Here is a 14346-nt window from a genome sequence, read left to right as displayed (position 1 = left end):
TCCAACAGCCGGTCAATCAACCGCGCTGTTGATATATTCCTTGAACATCCCCGTCCCCGTAACAAATTGTTGACCTCGGAGGGTCGGTGGGGAATTGCATATTACTGATCGACAAATCCGTAGCGAGGGGACGCTGTTGATATTCGCAAAGGCCTTCTCTATCGATCATTTTCGTCGCACCGAGAAAATCATTTTGAAAAGAAAGCCTTGTAAAATGTTGTTGCTGGACATTCGTTATATTTTTTGAATTTCTAATTCGCTTATTAAAATTATTTTCAAATTATTATAAAGCTCGAAGAGCGTGTCAAAAACAAGATTTTTCTGAACACCAAATTATTGAATTAAGATAAAATTAATTTTTAACATTTGTGAAATGTGATATAAGATTATAGACAAATTAAATTTTGCGCGGAACCTGGATAAACACGCCTGGCGCTGTCAGACGGTTTTGACCAAAGTAAATATATAAAACCAAAGCCAGTAAAATAGCACGAGTTTTTAAGAAATACAGATATTTGTACACCGCGATATTTTATTTTAAAAAAATATTGACTGTACATGAATTGACTATATAAGAATTTTTTGAACACCGGACTGTTGAATTCAGATAAAATTGATTTCTAATGTTTGCGAAAGATGATGTAAAATGATCGATTAAAATCAAAAAATGCGCGAAAAGGAACTTGAATGAACACTCCTGTCAGGCGATTTTGATCAAAATAAATATATAAAACCAAAGCCAATAAATAAAATAGCACGAGAGTTATTAGGAAATACAGACATTTGTACACCAAATACAATGTTTTATTAAAAAAATATTAGTTATACATGAAATGTTGTCGCAATCGATCAAAACGTCAGTCAGCAATTTCAGTGCTACACCGCAGTAAGCGCGACACGGCGAAGATGCGGTCGCGTCCTTCACCATCTGTCAGTCACTCTGAATTTATTGCGAATTTATTCAACACGCGTCTGCAGCCCGATTGTTACGATTATCATCTGGAGATAATCTTCCTCTTCCTTTATCAAGCATTATTACCACAATATCGCGAACGAATTCTACGAGCCTCGGTCGATCGTTGAATGCAACTGGTGAAATTAACTGCGAAATTAACGTTTCGCGTACTATCTCTTCGCGAAACTCACCGCGAATTAGAGCGAACGCACGCGCATAAATTACACGTGCGGAAACACGGAAAGAACAGTTTTACTACACTGAAAAATATTCACTAAATCTTAATATACATTTCTTTGAATGGTACTGCTAAGTAAATTTACTTACACTAGTAAATAAATATTTACTCAATAAAAAAAAGGTGATAGTTAAATCAAATTAATAATTTTTGTATTCAAATAAATAAATATTTATATTTAATAAATATTTACTTAAAACCTATTCAAATAAATATTTATTAAAATTTAGTATTTTGTTCAGAGTGCAAAATATTTCTAAAAATTTAACTAAATATACAGATCTGAAAATAATTTTATTTGGACCATTAAAATAATTATAAAGAATTTAAACTGCTTGCTAAAAACTTGGTAACATTGTTATCAACGGTTCTTCATAATTATTTTAATGGTCTAACAAAATTATTTTCAGATCTGTATCTAATTGAATTTTTAGAGATATTTTACACTGAAAAAATACTAAATATTTCATACATTAGCTACATTTTTAAATACTTCAGTAAAACTGTTCTATCTGCGTGAAGAGATCAGTTTGTTTCTCCTTTCCGCGGCAGTATACAAAAGTATGACAGTTTTTCGAGGAACCAGTAGAATGGACCAACAACAGGGACAGTTGCACAATCTATTTAAATTGGAGAAAAGAGAGTGCGAGAGGGGAGTGTCGCGCGCTCAGAAAGAGAGAGGGCCTTCCCTCGACCGTCCGGTACCGTTCCTCTGGGGCCCATCGAGCGACGTCGCCGACGGCCGATTCTCCGTAACCGATAAATTAACTCATGGGATATCTCTTCCGGTTTGAAAGCACGCGACTATACAGGGTGTTCGGAAATTTAATCGACTAACTTTCAGAGATTGCCGAAGAGCACCAAAAGGATCATTTTTTGCAAATGGATCTAAGATCGGAAGCGTATCGTTACATCACTATGGCAGATAGAGTATTCGAAAAAAGTCGAACTTCAAAATATCTAAAAAAATGTTTTTAAAAAAATTGGTTTAAACAAAAGTTGTAGAATGTAAAAGGATCTATTCACTGATCTTATGAGTTTGACCTTGGGTGGTATCACCAAGGTCAAGTCAAAATTACCTTAGGCAAGATCGGTGGCTGTTCCAGCTAGTGAAGGTAAGATCGATTAATAATTGGATCAGTCACCGATCTTATCTAAGGCAATCTCGTCTTGGCGACACCATCCAAGGTCAAACTCATAAAGTCAGTGAATAGATCTTTTCACATCCTACAACTTTTGTCTAAAACATTTTTTTATTATAAAATTTATATTTTTTGAGACATTTTGAGGTCCGACTTTTTTCGAATACTCTGTCTGCCGTAGTGAAGTAACGACACGCCTCCGACCCTAAGTCCATTTGTAAAAAATGATCCTTTTGGTGCTCTCGACAATCTCTGAAAGTTTATCACCCTGTATACATGATCGGCTACACCCGCGCCGTGCTGCCCGTCGACGGTAACCGTTTCGTTTTCGACGGAAGAAATCGAGTGATCAAGAGACGCATTACACTACCTACGTTCGCCGTTCTCCGTTTGCGAAGCGCCATTTCCCTACATAAAAATGTCTCATTATTCCTTCCGATAATAATGATTCAAATCGATGAGTCAAATTCTAAACTTGGTGTATGATTTCATCCAGCAAATAGTCACGGAGCTCTTGATTCGCGCAAATTATTCTCCTGTAAAAAATAATCTCCCCTTTCTCTCTCTCTCTTTCTCGTTTCCTCCCTTACGAATTCTGTACGGCGTTAAAAGTTAATTTTGATTGTGTAATCCAGTTCGTGTAATCCGTGTGTTTCATTCAATCTATTTATCAAGCAAATTGCAAGTCACAGTCAGAAATGATTGGTCAAATCAATTGACTAGTGCTATCGACATCGATCGACGCCAATCCGACTAACTGTGTGTTTGTTTGGGGCTATTATGGTACTCATGGTCGGTTCTTATATTTAAAACAGTCTTAAGTACAGTCTTAAAATTATATTAACAAGAACAAAGGACTCTTAATTTCAATAACAATACACAATAATAAAGGGCATATAAGAGTCAATTTAAATTACCATACAATATAGAAAGGCATAAATTATATTGTAATCTATAATTGTTTAATAAACCATTCCGACTCCTGGATAAAGCCATTTTCAGATATTCGAAAAACGTAGCTACTATGAAACGCAGTAATGGATAACAATATAGCGAGCATCATAAGAATCCAGATGAATGTTTCACAGAGAAACGGAAATTGCTTGCAAACGGTTGGACGACCGATTGTAAAGGAATTTCTCGATGTTTGAACTGACCAAACAGTAATGTATCTCATGATGATAAAGTAATCATCAAAATTAATGTGGTTAATAATGTAATGATTATATATAATAAATCCAGTACAAAACATAATAGTCGGAGAGTGTAATAACAATATCACGGTCAATATAGAGATAAATTATAGTCAAAAGGTAAAAATAAAAACGTATATAGAGAAAAATTAATCAAACTGGTAAAATTAAAAAATGTATAACTGTCACGACAGACAAAAAACCATGAATAATAATATGGTTTATTAAACAATTATAGATTACAATATAATTTATGCCTTGACTTTCTATATTGTATTATACATGTATTTAAAATTGACTCTCGTTTTAAAATATCACAGAACTGTATTAATATAATTAACTTAGACATTACTTAAGACAATCTTGAAATATGAATGTATTATAAATACCGGTTATATTACTTCTTGATATTAATAACCGCACTGTTAAATTGCGTAAATTGTAAATATGTAAATATTCGTCGGCATCCAAATATTTCATCAATAACTTCGCAAACAATTCTAGCGGATTTATGATTTATATATATATTTGATGAAATACAATATTTATTTCTTCAAAATGTTACCTCAGCGAGTAAATCAATCTTATAAATACTAATTTATGCATCTTTCTTTTTATCTCTTCTTCAAACTCTTTCAAATAACTTTCACAGAGGAATAATCATTTTGTGAGAAATTCAAAGTACCTACTTCTAGATGTTTACTTGAACTTTGGTTTGTTTTCAACTCTAGGTCAGTTTACTTGATTTTAGATTGATAATGATCGTATGTTGCTCATTACAGATTTATGTCACGGTAATAAAGTTCATCGCGGTGTAGAGAGCAACATAATTCACGCTTGCATACGTGAAGCAACCGAAGCGTCAACTTTTTCCTAGCGAGAAGCGAGTGCCTTCTGAAGAATTTCTTTTTATGCCGAGGAGTTAATTAAAGATTTATCTACTATTATGCTACTATCACGTAGCCTCAAGCTACGTGATTAAGTTATTCTTCGATTAGTAATAAATGTTATCTCCATAATTAAACCATCAACCTGAATGATAATAATACATATACTAACAAGCTGAGAAATTAGCGTATTTATTTTTATTTACATTATTATACTGTCATGTAAAATACATACTTTAAATATAAATCTTAAACATGAGCTAAAGTATGTGTATACATATATCATAAATAATATTACACTGAGAAAAAGATATTTAAATATTTATTCGTAAGAAATATAATTATTCCTGCACTGAAATAAATCTTTACTTAAAAAGTAAGAGCAAAATAAAATTTTATTCCTATCAAATAAACCATCTCTATCTTATTTTTTTACAATTAATAAGATATATTTCACAGAAATGTATATTTCGTCATCACAATCAAATTTGTTCATGACTAACAACTATCGAAGAAAATGTCATAAACATTTGCTTCGCAATGCTTTGACATTTTTCTCTCGGGTATATACCTATATAAATTTTTCTATAAATTTTATGTGTATTAATAGCTAAAACGTGAATGCGTATTTTTAATTTCTCAAGGTATTTTTCTTCAATTCAAATCGAGTTTAGATTTACGTTGCTTTACATTTTCGATCAGTAACGCTTGGAAAAAGTCGACGATGTCAGAGGGATAGAAACGTGTGCAATAGTGCAAAGGTGTGTTTCGCTAGCAGACATGCGATAATGCTCTTATAAATATGCGCGACATACGCGTGTTATAAAAGCTCGATTTATGTACGTCATTTTAAGAAACGCAATTTAACCTTGTCCCAGTTGCCTTTCTGTAATGATCGCTCGTAACGATAGACGAGCCGGCGCGATTTTGCAACAGAGTTCATGACTTTAAAAACAAAAAAATAGAGAAGAGAAAACAATCAGCTGTAGCATTGTAGTGCACAACCCTATCGAAGACGACCAGAAACGTTGTGAATTCTTCGAACGTGTACATTTGCGGATACGACGTGAGTTTGATGTGGTTATTACATCCGTTTGCAACTTCATAAATGTTCCAAAGCAATATAAGGTATCCTTCGATATACTTAGACAATGTTTAATCGCGATTGTTTTCAATATGGCTTTTACTGTATCTTTGTGGAGGTTCATAGCTTTGCTACGTCCGTCAGTCTGAGTTTCTTCGATCTAAAATACATTCTTTGACCAACTTGGGAAAATGATTGTTCCTCGAAAGTATAGACAAGAATAGGATCGTCTTATCGCGACTTTCCAATCCTCAATATCGCAACAATACATGATTCAGTATCTTCAGGTAACAAAAGAAATCTGTTCGTCGTATGTAAATTTTTTCAGAAATACATATGATGAAAAAAATAGCAATAATAAATTGATACATTATGAAGTATTGAAAAAGTATAAAAGAGTTCAGATTTCTTGTTAATGTATAATCGTTCATAACTCCCTGCTTTAAAAATGCTTTGTTTACAAATAAATCAACCTGCTACCTATGGCTACAATGATTCGTACACCCTTTACGGTATTCCGTTTAAAATACTTTGGTTTAAAATAACAAGCTAAAAAAATAACTTTGTTTTGTATCTAGCGATTTATCGGACGGACTAAACTGATTGTGAGTCCATACACGAACACTTTATCAAAATTTATCGGTCATCATGTATATATGATATATATGTTTTGATACATATACATGTATTTATTCATTTATATATATATTTGTATAATATATTTAATTACCATACATAAAAAGATTTCTTTAATCATTAATAAATACATTATTTAAATTTAATATACCATTAAAAGATTTTAACTTTAAACATTTTTTAATTTTAGAATAAAATTAGCAAAATTGCTTATTTTGCATCAATTTATATGAAAAACCGTCTTTCGCATAGACAATTAAAGATAATTAATAATTTAATTTTTTCCATACATAAGATATCACAAGTATTATAAACAAGTGTGTAGCTTTAACGTACTTTAATGTTTTATGATCGTTGATCGAAAGGGTGTAGGTACAATCTCTTATACATGAACTGTTGATGCAACAAGATATCCACACTAATTGTAAGATTGAAATCAACTCCAAGTTATTCAGAGAATCTATCATTAAAATTACTATCGCATGTCGCGAGATGCTTGTATACACAATGCTTTCACATACGCGCTTACAGAGACATTATACAACTTTTATGTAGTTTTTTACCTCGTTTAAAATTAAAATCAATTCCTGACAAGTAACTGTTTAGTATACGAGATAGTTCACGTAGTGGAGCAAAAAAAAATGATATTATTGTCGCTGTAATTGCGGTGCCGTGATTGCGACGCCGCGATTGCATCGGTTCGCCTTCGAAAGAAAAAGACAGAGTTGTCAGGTGAACGAGTTACCGCAGGTCTCTCCTATTCGGGGCACTCAAGACTTCCCCGAGAGTACGCTACTTTCGTAATTTTATTACCGAAGCTGCATCTCGACTAGCGCCGGCTATTGCGTGCCGGCTATTTTTCCTGTGCATAAATCTCCGTGTGTCACTCTCACTTTCGTTTTGCGTAAGGTATATTCCGGGATATCGAACCAAATGAAGTCGTTCGCTACGAGAAAACTACTTGAGAGTTCAACTTCTGGAAATGATGGAGATCACGTAATCTTTTTTATGAAATCGCGATCATTGTGGGCGCGCGCGAACGGATATTTCATGACCTCAGAAACTCTCGGAAGTAATCTGTCTATTGAGGCTTCGGAAGGGATCTAGCGTTTTCAACGGTTTAGTAATCAGGAAATCTAAATATGCGAAATTTTAATGAAAGAAAGATCTTCCTTTGCGAGAATCTCATATATTAAAAATTTAATCACATCCTACTTTAAAGATTGTGCGAGTTCCGCAAAGTCGCATTATCGTGAAATTACACGGTGAAAACAATTCTGCCGAAGAATTCTGAAAATATCGCGGTGTGGATTTAACTTCAGATGAAGAATATAATTCTCACCGTGTGTGTGTTGGTGTTAATATTAACATCAACGTACGAATTTAATACCATAGATTTTAAATATAATATGACTAATGCGATATTAATACTAGAGGTTTTAATGTCGATTTAAACCAAATTATTTTCAGATCTCCGTGTATCTAATTTTAAATAAAACTTTTAAAAATATTGGTATGAATTTAATATCATGTGATATTGATGTTAACCAAACCGCGTATATAAGTGATATCAAGCATATATATTTTCTATTGTTTGTTAATATTAACATCAACATGATGTGGTATTAATATCATAAATAATTGTTTTAAAGTGTGGATTTAAAATCTTATATGTACTTGACGACATCAATACCGCGTGATATTAAGTTCATACCAATATTTAAAAAAATATTTAAAATTAGATAAAGAGATCTGAAATTAATTTGGTTGGGAAAAAAAAAATTATGTAGGACACTCAAGCTGGTTGCTAGAATGTTGACTTTTTGCAGCCGTGCTCATTATACTTGAACGTCCTACGTAATTATTTTGATATTCTAACAAAATTACTTTCAGGATCGTATTCATAATAATGGTGATTCAACCTGAGATTCGATTTGAGCTATAGGTTTAAATCAATCTTTTATTTGAAAAACGCTTCTCAAACTATGATTTAATATAAATTCGGTTAGTTCGAACTTTAATTCAAATCTAGCTCACTTTGAAATGAGGATCAATCGTGGATCGATCTACAGGTATGAATATCAACCTCAGATCTATATCTAATTAAATTTATAGATGTTTCAACAAAATTGTCCCGTGTAACCATCTGTGATAAAAGACGGAAAATCCACTATTCACTATTCAGTGAGACGTACGTAAGTCTTTGTGAGGATAAAGGCACGTTCTGACGAGTAAGAGAGGGAAGAGAGGTGAGAGAAACACGATCGAGAGCGTGTTTGGAAGGGTAGAAAGAAATGTTTAGAAAGGGCCGCGTCGAGGTGCCGCGACGAACGTAAAGAACGAAAGCGCCGCACGCCTGTAAATAATACGAAATGGAAAAATCTCTCCTTAGTCACGGCATACTTTCACATCGACACGCTGCACTTGCTTATCATTAACGGCAAGGAAGAATCGGGCGTGCGTCTGTTCTTGGGCACGTGCGTAAGCATTTACACACCTGCGTGCAGTACGCCGCGAGCACGTACGTGAAAGGTATTTCACGAAAGGACAAGGGAGGCCGTTGGTTGCTAATTGGCGCCGTGATTGCGCCAAGCGAGAATGTTGTTGGCGAATAACAGCGTCATTTACCATTAGTTATTATATGTAGTGTAATGATTTCAAACCATGCAAATTGCAATGTTAATCATAATATTGTACGTTCACTGCAGCCACGGGAATTGGATTCGGTGATAATCAATAAATTCTTTTCGTAGCGGCGAATATCACGCGCAAAATCATACCTATTAAGGTCGCGAAAAAAAAAAAAATGGCGACACGATAATGAGTGTCGCGTATTGAACACGCGCGTTCGGTCTCGGTACGCGTCGCTAATTGCACGACATTTGCGCAAATCCCAGATGTTACTTTCAAACGCGAATGTTCCAAATAAATCGCTTCTTGCAAGTGACTAACGAGGTGGACATAAACGATATAAAATGGTTTAAATAAATGGTAACGAATAATGACGTAACGATCGCGTAATATTTCAATCGCACAATGGCCCGAGTGTGTATTTTATCGTCGTTAAAGGCTTTTGATTGGCATTCAATTTTCCTAAGCTGTTTGCCATTCGTATTTTGACAACAGTAATAATATTCGTGGCAAAAGAAGGACAGGTGCAACTATAGTCATGCCAAATGTAATAAACGTCAGCGGCCCAAAATCAATACTGCAGCAACAGCGAGAGCGAATGGAGGATGAGAGGATGAATTGTATCTTAAATTAAAAACTCGTTCATCGACTCACTTTCAGTTATTTGAGCATACTTCACTAACTCGAGCTGGTCTCCAGGAAGTAATCATTCTTATGCTTGAATATACTTTCCCTATGTTGCCGCGAGTTTTTATTCGTATAATTTCATTCCCACTGAGTCTCCATCGGCTATTATTATAGTAATATTAGAAGGCAACGCAAGTGGAAAGTCGGTTTTTTTTATTAAGCGCGAAGCTGATTACGAAACTCAAGCAGTAACAATGATGGTCAATGAATATTACTGTTATCATATTTATGACTAATAAATGTTAGAAAACGACATTTTTAATAATAAATGTAATTTATTTTACTGTTACTTTTATTGTTAAAATAATTTTCTCCCAGCGATCATTTAACGTCACCCCGGTAAATTAATAACGTCAATATGTCCGTTCGGTTTGTCTTTTGATGAAAGTTATTACATGCGATATTTCACGAATCAGGAAACCCCGAGGACGCGGCGCTTGGTGAAATTGAACAATCAGAATTCTGCGAGCGAATTGTTAAAACGCGTGTTTTATAATTTATATTTTTAACTGCTATTTGGAACCTCAGAATTATTAATCATTTAATTGTTTTAAACCCCGATAATTTATCCCGAAAGCTCCGCAAATACTTTTTCTATGTAAAAGAAATATATTTGCAATAAAACATGTCAACTTTTCCGCGGATTCTTGACCAGCTTAATCTCTATCTTTAACTTAATCTTGATTATCATTATATTATATAGATTATGTTATACATTTGTTTAACATGTCATGTTTCTGCTTTAGATCATCGATTTTAAACGTGATATCATTTTAACTTAAAAAGATATGAAATAATGTAGAATTTTTGCAAAAGTATTGCAGACAAAAATTTAATTATAAATTTGTGACATCGCGCAAATTCTCAATATTATAAAATTTTTAACTCCACTCATTTTTATCTACGTTGTTGTAATATTACATTTTTCAAAGGATCTTTTTGCACAAGTCCCAGATGTTATTTTCTTCAAAGGATTAAACTGCTTGACGTCTCGATAATAGACACCTTGATAATCGCGCAAACTTCTTCGTCAATTTGTATTATATATTTTCTTCATTTTCTTATTTTGTATTATACAATAATTCACTTTTATAAGCCTATGTACCGTTTTACTTTAGCGAACACTTAAAACTTGATTTAAGTCTTTCAAAAAAAGTTATCACAACCCCCTTCACATTCGAAAATGTATGATATGAATGCGGTTTGTAAATTCTAGTTCCAAGACTATTCCGCCTTCCTTCTTCTTTTTTTCACAAATTTTTCATATCTAACACGAGCACCTCGGCACTGCAGGTTCTACATTCTGCAAATGTCTTGTATACGGAAATTATTCAGCGTATATGATCGGTAATATTATTAGTTACAAAACGGTAATATTATTAAGTTACAAAAAGTGGTTTCCCTCATTCATAACCGCTACCAGTATTATAAAATATTAAGAAGATAGCGGAGTGTCCTATTGACCCAAAGATAATAATCTGTCGTAACAGCGTACTTCGATCTTCCGTTACAGAGTCCTTCTCGTTTATAAAGAAAACGCCATGATATCGATAACATTAAATAAGACGCAGCTGTACCAGACCAGTGTGATTAAAACCAGTATTAACAAAATATTATTGTATAAAGTTCACGTGTATTATTTCGTTCTCTTATTATATCTTGCCATTATTTAATATAATTTAATGTATATAATTTTGAAAGAAGAAAAGATGATGTTTATATATATCCAATGTATTACAATTTTCGATTTTTTTCGTCTCTGTTTTTTGCGATTCATATAAATTGAATCTATTTAAATTACACGTCCGCCGTTTAAAACAATGACTCTGCTATCAGTCTAAATAATTTCCATTAGCGGCTATCGCAGTTGTTTATTTAGATCAGGTCAAAGTTACTCATACCGATAAAATTACGAAACAATTACTTCGGAGCGTCTGACAAAGAGATGTAATATGTAAATAGTATACAGGACGTATATGGTTTTCTTTCGTCGCCACTTAAGAAAATTAACGTTAAACATTTAAATACATGTAGAAATCGAGAACCTCTTTCCCATTCTGCAACCGCTGATGAGATCAGAGGCATGCAGATACAACTGGTGAACCTGAGACAGCAAAGCAAAAGCAATTGTTACGCGACGTTATTCAATCGTCTCTAAACGAACAGAAACGACAGTGTGCGGCAGGTCAGGATTACCCAATGGCAGTTACAACGTGACTTTCTCCGCACGAAACACACCTGTGCACCAGTGGCACTAGCCTCTGAACTTCTACCTATCGGCGATACCTTTTTTTTAATCAGCTAATGTACGCGAAGGAAAATCCGCGGGCAGGATCGAACGGTTTTAGAAAGTAGCAGCAAATCTATACTCGCGACCGATGTCGTTTCGTGTCGCAAAACTACGGTCCAGACTGGTACCGAGCTTTCTTGTGGAGATTTATGGTTCTCCTTATTTCGCCGGAAATCGATTTATGTGGAAATTTATGAAGAGATTTGCGATATCAATGCAAGAATTTCACGAAATAGTCTTATTGTTAGAAAGATTCCATTTCTGATGAATTAAGTAGATGAATTCGAGATTTTACAACTGAAAATTTTCTCTTTATTTAAATTGGTTTCTTTAAACAACTTATTTAAAATAATTAATACTTTAACTATTATCAGATTATCGAGAAATTACCAACAATCAATCTTCTAATCATTTGCGAGTGATTTCGGATATTCTATAAAAAGTTCATCTGGTCTCATACAATACATGTATAATGCTTAATTGCTCTATAACAATGGTATCTGTTTTATAATATTTTTACGTTCTTTAACATCTGAAGATGACTCAGAACTAGAAGCCGAAACATGTAATGAATATTGTTTTAAGTTTACATTTAATTACAGTGTATTTTATTATATATTTTAATTTATTTATATAATATTTTTGTGAATTTTATAATTGATTCTTACATGCTTGATGCTCTTTCTATTATTTGTATTATTTAACGTCAAGAGTTGACGTCCTTGTATTTACTTAATTATTAAAAATACATTAAAATATTAAAAATCTCAGGCTAGACATAACTATTTGTTTTCGCAAGAAATTTTTTTCAATCTGCAATCGGTTGACGTACGATGATTAAATTACCCAAGTTACCATATCTTTCTATGCGCAAAATGAATTAAAAACCATCTCGGATCTTCAAGGTGAGAAGACGAACGTGCGTGAAAATCTGACGAAGATGATTCATTCTCCTTCGATCGTGTCATGTAATCCCTTATGAGGGCACCATCGTCCCGTGAAAAAAGGCTTTGTGTTTGAACAAAAGATGTGGAATTCTCCTCGATCGAAGGGCTTTTGATTAAAAACCATCCAGCCATACTCTTTCATTAACTAACAAGGGGGGGAGGAACTCACTCACTCACACTCTCTCTCTCTCTCTCTCTCTCTCTCTCTCTCTTGCTCAGTTTTGATATTTCGATAACAAAGCTAGCGGAAAAAATATTTCTATCTATTATTATTATTTGAATTCAATTGTGTATATAATTTCGCAATGATTAACTGTAGAGCAATTTTGTTATAATCGCTTCCATTTTATCATTGATACGTAGATAGGAATATGAAACCAGCCGGAACACTATTGAATTACTAATGGAATACGATGTTATGAATAGCAACGAGTTTCAACGAAAATCGATTAAGGATCGGTTACGCCACGACATTGATCGGCTAAACTTGTTTAATTAAAACCAATAAATTGAAAATCTGTTATATATAAATCTGAAATAATTATTTCTTTACGTAATATTTATTTTTTCTATGGGCATGGATTGAAATCTCTATCTCATAACTTGTTATTGTATTATTTATTAATATATTGCTGCATTTTTTTGATAGATTGAAAATGATGTATTTCAAAATTAGCAACTTTTCTGTAAAGCATTTTTTAAAATTCTTAATTGGAAGTATTTTAATTAATTAATTTACATAAAACTCTACTTTTCTTTTCATGTTATACATGTATAGTTTCAATTATAATACATTCGTTAAAACTACGTTATGAGTTTTCAAAATTCGAACATTGCAATCCTTTGATGTAAATTTAAAAAATTGATATTTTCCCATATAAGCAAACGAGTTGCAAATGTATATCGTTTTTTCATCAAAATATATTTGTCTTTAAAGTCAAATTTCTTTCATTATTTTTAAAATACTAATGTTTTGCTTGTATCACTTTTCCATTACATAGTAATATATATACATGTATATTACACAGAAGAAGCATAAGATTAAAAACATATAGAAAATAAGTAATAAGAAAAGAAGACAGAGATGTGTACAAACTCTGAGCAAGGATTGAAGTCAGTAAGCATTACAGTTTGATAAACGATCTGCTTCTATAAAACGCATTCAACGATAATGTTGTTAAGCTTTCAGCACGCCAAACACGTAATATTGAACAATGTAGGTCAAGTCTGACGACACTTTTCTACATGATTTCAATGACAATCATCCTAAATGTTACCCTCGCACGAATCCTCCGATGCTTCAATCGCTTACCCAAGGGACTAAAATTGATATTTCAATTTCGCACGGGTCACAAATAAATTTAGACTGATATTCTGGAGTTCTTTAGAAATATCTAAAGAAAAATAACAACGAATTCTATGAGATCTTCGAATATAAATAATCCTTTAATCCTATGTCTTTATATTTTCGTCTATCCTTTATTTTCATTTAACTTCTTTATTCGATCTCTTCATCAAAAATTTCGTAATATCCGACATCAAAGATAATTTTGATGTCTTAATTGTAAAAATAAAAAGTTTCGTTTTATTAGCTTACTTTGGTGAAATCTTGTTTCCGTAAAACTACATCGTAAGAAGCCAAGCCATGACTCTTTA

General features: G+C 33.0%; 1 protein-coding gene across 1 annotated transcript in view; it reads left to right on the top strand.

Annotated features, from left to right (window-relative positions):
• Ptr (patched domain-containing protein) overlaps positions 1 to 14346 on the top strand; it is a 28265-nt gene that overhangs the window by 2921 nt on the left and 10998 nt on the right. The window lies entirely within an intron of this gene.

This window comes from Cyphomyrmex costatus, unplaced genomic scaffold, assembly GCF_001594065.2.
Source record: "Cyphomyrmex costatus isolate MS0001 unplaced genomic scaffold, Ccosl1.0 scaffold1211, whole genome shotgun sequence".
NCBI lineage: Eukaryota > Metazoa > Arthropoda > Insecta > Hymenoptera > Formicidae > Cyphomyrmex > Cyphomyrmex costatus.
The sequence above is the reverse complement of the archived record's forward strand: the minus strand, read 5'-3'. Positions and strand labels throughout refer to the sequence as shown.